The sequence below is a fragment of the Chenopodium album genome, chromosome 23 (assembly GCF_948465745.1).
Source record: "Chenopodium album chromosome 23, dcCheAlbu1.1, whole genome shotgun sequence".
Classification (NCBI taxonomy): domain Eukaryota; kingdom Viridiplantae; phylum Streptophyta; class Magnoliopsida; order Caryophyllales; family Amaranthaceae; genus Chenopodium; species Chenopodium album.
Window position 1 is genome coordinate 20,047,425 of NC_137856.1, and position 6,000 is coordinate 20,053,424.

Sequence of the window (6,000 nt, forward strand, 5' to 3'; positions counted from 1 at the left end):
AAGCGGACCATCTACAGCCCACGTCCGGGGACAAGCGTACTATATACAGCCCACGTCCGGGGACAAGCGGACCATCTACAACCCACGTTCGGGGACAATCGAACCACCATCATTTGCCGACGTAAGGTTCTTAATACACAGAGACTTGCAATCTCATCATCCGACAAATCTTTCCTCAAGCATGGAAAGTATCATCCGGTGGATTTCTTCAAGCATAGAAACCCACAAATTCATACGTCGGCTTTCCTCAAGCAAGGAAAGTATCATTCGGTAGATTTCTTCAAGCATAGAAAGCTACCAAACTCATCAGTCGACTTTCCTCAGGCATGGAAGGTATCTCAACATCACGTCATCTGGTGGATTCCTTCAAGCATAGGAAGCTACCAAACTTATTTGTCACCGGTACACTGGTGTCGGATAAATATTCTATCCCTTTACTCTTTTATCTGTAGAACTAACATTTTTCTCCAGGTATCGGCGTATATCGAGTGATTTAGGATCGCAGAACGTCTTAAATCATTCTTCGTCCCTATCGACTACTTTGACTATCGTTTTTGAAACTGAAGTTTCTACAAACTTAGTCAAAGTGGGGGCTTCTGTAGACACCTAAAAATGTCTTTCCAAAACCAAACCCGATGATGAACAACCTTTCACCGCCATTATTGGTCGGGTTGAGTATGTAATCTTTAGAGTGCTTAAATCCATGTTCCATTCAATAAATTTCATAAATCAATCCAATTCATCGCCCATTTCCCCAAATCATAACTATTTTCCTCTTTTCGTGCCCTTAAACCCAAAATAATTCATTTCGTGTCCTTTAAAGTCATTCATTTCGTGTCCTTTTTATAAAAACGTTTAGATCAGTTTATTTTGGTCCATAATCTGGGTCCAATTGTTAAATGGTTGGATGGGGCTTGAAAAGAGATTTCCAACGATATATTATAAGCCCAAATCCGAGTTATAACGAATAAGTTATGGCCAAAATACTAAACTTAGTCCAAACCGAACCTAAGCCCACCTTACCTACGACCCAATGATCATGTGGGAGGTCCAAAGGATTTAATCCCACTGCTAATTCAATTAGGATTAATTGGAAGCTTCTATAAGCTTCTAAAAGATCTTAATTATCCATTTTGAAAAGATAAGATTAAAGAGTTTGAATTAGAATAAAACTCCTCTAGTAATTCGATTCGAATTGAAAGACGTTCAAAAATAGTCAGAAATTATTTTCTTCCCTCACTGTTTTTATCTAAATCTTAGATTGTTGGATAGCTCTTGAAATTATATTTCCAATGATATATTATAATATTAATTCCGAGCTACAACGAAAAAGATATGATTGAAATACGAAACTCTATCCAAAACAGACACCGTCTCACTATTTCGGTCTTCTCTTTTACTCTAAAAAATATTTTAATATGATTCCATATGGTATATAAATTAGATTTCAATAGTTTTCCAACGACATATAATTTGTCTTATTCCGATTTCTGGATCAAAATATATGATAAAAACAAATACCGCAAAGATTGCTGTCTATCGAGTTTTATTCCGATTAAATTCGGATCTTATCTTAATTCTTCGACCCTTCTTTTTCCCCTATAAATAGAGGTCATATCACACCTTTTTCAATCATCAACAAGCTTGATCATCAAATCATTCTCTCTTCCTCTCTTCTACACCAAAAATCATCTGTCTCTCCCTACACTAAAAATATTCTCTCCTCTCTCTCTTGCTCTAGCCTAAACTCTAGCCACCCTATTCTCTCATTTTATATCCCTTAAGCAACCTAAGGAGTCCATACAATACCCAAAAATCTATAATTAAACCAAGGCGTCAAAGGTAGAATTAACTGAGGGTTTGAACCAAATCAACTCTACTTTTTATTTAATTTAATTTACATTTGACGTATTATTTTTATTGAAGTTACTAACAATTTATTCATGATGTAGCAATTCAAGGAAACGCGGAAAGTGAGTAGTTAATCACTTAATTACTCTTATTCTTATTGCTAGTATCATGATTAGGGTTATTATTTGATTTGACTAACGCTATTATTGTTGAATTGCTTCCAATATTAATGTTTATTCTATTATTATTTATGATCATCATATTACGTGTTTAAAGGGAATAGGTAATTGAATATGACGCCTAATAAGATAATTTGGACAACCGGTTTAGGTTCCTTTTTAATCTTGTTATTTAATCAACTGATCACCAATATTATAGAATTATATATTGCATTAATATTCAACCAATTTAGCTTAATAATAGTTTGGAGCAAATTGAATATTTTGTTTGCATGCCTTTGAGATCACAGGAATACTTTTCACAATAAGAATCGAGTAGAGGCCAATACGGGCGAATGTGACTCCATGACTCACTTCGTACCATCATCCTCGATCCTCCTTTCGTGGTTCCGAACCATATGGAGTTACTAATCTCATGGATTATGAATGGGGTGTAACCTTCACGGGTCAATCGTTGTTGCCTTTCGTTGTCCCTTTTCGTTGTTGCCTTTTGTGATCCGTGAACGGTTTACAAGTTCCTTAAAAACTTGTTAGCGGCTCCCTACTTTGCTTTGTCCCTAATTGTTGTCCCTAATAGTAATGTCAATTCCCACTTCCTATGAGTGGCAAGCATATTCACACATGCTTTAACGTAGGCGCACTTCAAACGACGCCTACAACCTTAAAAGGACTTCGTGAGAATGCTTGACCAAGAATACTCAAAAGGACTTTACAAGTGCCTTAAAAGAGAATTCAATACTCAAAAAACATCAAAAATGTTGGAATAAGATCAACATAATAAAAGGGCTTTGGAAGCGCCTTGAAACTCAGTGGTTAATGCAATTGCCCCGTATATGTATAGAATTCACCAAAGGCTTGGATTCAATCCTATAAATTTTCTATTAAGTTAGAAATAAACTTAAGACTTACAAGCATACTATTTACTATTAGATAATAAAGGAATATTGTCTTGTAAGATAGCTATGACAAATCCAAATTCCGAATAATGGTTAGATACCATGAAAATTCGAAATAGACTCCATGTTTGAAAATCATGTTTGAATCTTGATTAATTTGCATAAAGGGTGAAAGACCCATCGATTACAAATTAGTTTTCAAAGAGAAAGCTAACAAATATGGAAATTGATGAGTGTCATTTATGGCACTCATTTGGCTGATTTTCATGCTATTTTATAGCACTTTTCCTTTGTATTCCTTAGTTTTGTTCTTTATTTCGTTAGTTTGTGCTTTCCTTAGTTAGTTTTCTTGTTTTGTGAATTTCATTGTTTATTTGTTCTTTTTCCCTTTCATTTGCTTATTTTTTTTGTATTTTCAGGTTATGATCGTGTTCCGAGGATTCCCAAACCTTCCTCTCATATTTCTCATCATTTTGGATGCCTCTTGCTTGTCATTTGGAGCTCAAGTTTAAAGGAATGCAATGAGCAAGTTCAAGAGATCGATGCACGCATGCGGTGGGGGCATCATCTTTGGCATGAACCCACCGAAATAGCCATTTCAAGACTTCATACCTTAGTGTTCATCATCATCACCATGACGAGTGCACGAGGATGAGCTAGGCCGAAGAAGAAGGAGGCTTCCCCTACTGCCAGGTGCAGCCGCGCACGAAGGTGGTGCAGCAGCGCACCAGGGTTGTGCGGCCGCGCCTGCCTGGGTCCCTGTTTCGTACCCATTTTCCCGCGGCCGCGCCTCATCCTTGATGCGACCACGCCTTTTCGGGTTTCTTTTGGACGATCTAACTAACTCTTCTTTCGTATCTTTTCTATATATAGTCTTTCCTTCTGTTTTTAGAGAGAGGATGATTAGAATAGAATTAGAATTAGTTTAGGTTGGACTTTTAGAGAGAGAATCTCTAGGTTTTTAAAGAGAGAATTTTATGGTGGATTTTTGATGATTCAAGCTTTCTCCATTTCCTTTGATCTTTGATCATGTTTGTAAGATTTCCTTTTCTTTAATTCAATCTATGGTTTGATTGATTTGTTGAATGTTCAAGTTTGATTGAGGTTTGATTGATTTGTGTTTGTTTTTAGCTTGTTTGATTTGATCATGATGAATTTGTTGATTAGTGTTGTTTTAATCTTAATTTCAATGGCTAGTGAGTAGATTACTTTCTAAGGTAATGGTGAAGCATGTATGAGTAATAGATTAGTGCTAATCGGGGAAAATTGATGGAGTTAATGATGTAATTAAATTTAGTTGACGATCATGTGCATGTGTGTGATTAATTAAAGAGTAGCTAACTTTGATTGTTGCACTAGATTGCAGTATAAGTTCACACTGATACGGACCATTGATTTGTGGATTGCATTTACACGATCGAGGTATCTTTTGATGTTTCCTAGCTAGAGTTTATAGTAGTTGACGCTATTTAGACCTCTAGGAGAATAGCTTGATATGCTCTATTGGTTGCATGATTGATCTTCCCTCACATTGCTTGACTTAGCCAATTTGACCTCCTAATTAGTTGATTCCATTATGACTACATGTGGACCCTAGCCCTAGTGCTTATTACATATGATTTCTTCTCGTTTATTTGTCGTGTTTGTCTTAGTATAGAATTCACACCCTATCTCTAGACTTCGGAATAGCTAGCTTGACAATAGACAATAGACAATAGCCCACCATTCCTTTTGGTTTGACCCTCGACTTACCGTTATACTTGTATAGGGGTGTTGAGTGTTATAAATATCGTTTCGCCTTGGGTAGGGGTTAGCCTCAACGACCTAGCTTCTACACCTCGGTCAAAATGGCGACGTTGCCAGGGAATGGTGTTGTGATTGTGAATTGTTGTTGAGTCTATTCCGTTTTATTCAAATACACAAAATGATTTTCCTTTAGGCTATATTTGTAGCCGTGCTACTAATAATTTCGTTTGAGATTGTGTGTAAGTGAACATGGGAGAAGCTCATAGAGTGACATTGAAGGAGTTGGGCACTCCGGGAGCTTACAAGTATGAGAGCGGGATTGCTCCATTATTGATTCCGGATGGTGATTTTGAAATCAAACCGGCTATGATCACCTTAATTGAGGAGAAACAATATGGTGTAACAAAAAGTGAAAATCATCTTAACCATCTCAAGGATTTTGAGAAGTATTGTAATACAATTATGGTAGCCGGAGTTTCTCAAGAGTATATAAGGCTCAAGTTGTTTCCTTTTTCTCTCATAGGGAGAGCCTTAGAGTGGTTGGACAAGAAGGTAAATCCAAGGTCCTTAAGGACATGTTTACCCACAAAAGAAGACGGCGGAGGCTAGAGCCTTAATCTAAAGTTTCAAGCAATTGCCTAGAGAGAATCTTTATGAAGCATGGGAGAGGTAAAAGGATTACCAAAGGGAATGCCCTCACCACGGAATTCCAACCTATCAAGTCATACAAATTTTCTATGGTGGTTTGAGCTCTCAAGGTAGATCGAGCCTTGATGCCGGTGCTGGAGGGTCGATTATAAACAAAATGGAAGAAGAGGTTGTGGATGTAATAGATGATGTGGTAAGGAACTACATGGATTTGCATGATGTAGAGAGGGAATCGACAAGCATAAGTGGATTCATCGATCTATCTAATGTCGTTAACAATTTGTCCACATTGGTCTCGGAGTTAGGAAAGGAGATGATTTCTCTCAAGACCAAGCTTGAAAGTCCTTCACAAGCTCAAACTCTTCCCTCCCAATTTAAGGGGAGAAGTACATCTTCCTACTCTTACCCTCCTTTTGCTTCTTGTTGTATGATAAGAGAATGCTTAGTTTGTGATTCATGTGGAAAGAATAATCATATGCTTCTAATTGCCCCAAAGTTCCTTGTGATGGTTACGAGAATGTGCGTGTGAATTGTGTTGATAATAATGATCATGGACCTAGATTTAATGCTTAAAAGAATGTTGGGAGTAGGAATTGTCACAATCAGGGGAGCTATGATAATTATAACCAAAATAGTGGTTATAGTAACCATATGACCCAAGAGTTTCGTGGTGACCATAA

At 37.1% G+C, this 6,000-nt stretch overlaps 1 non-coding gene across 1 annotated transcript; it reads right to left on the reverse strand.

The window, feature by feature from the left end:
- Positions 1-5,274: 5,274 nt before the first annotated feature.
- LOC145609801 (small nucleolar RNA R71) lies at positions 5,275-5,380 on the reverse strand. The gene has a single exon (XR_014106092.1). It is a non-coding gene; the product is annotated as a small nucleolar RNA R71 (small nucleolar RNA).
- Between the last annotated feature and the right edge of the window lie 620 nt (positions 5,381-6,000).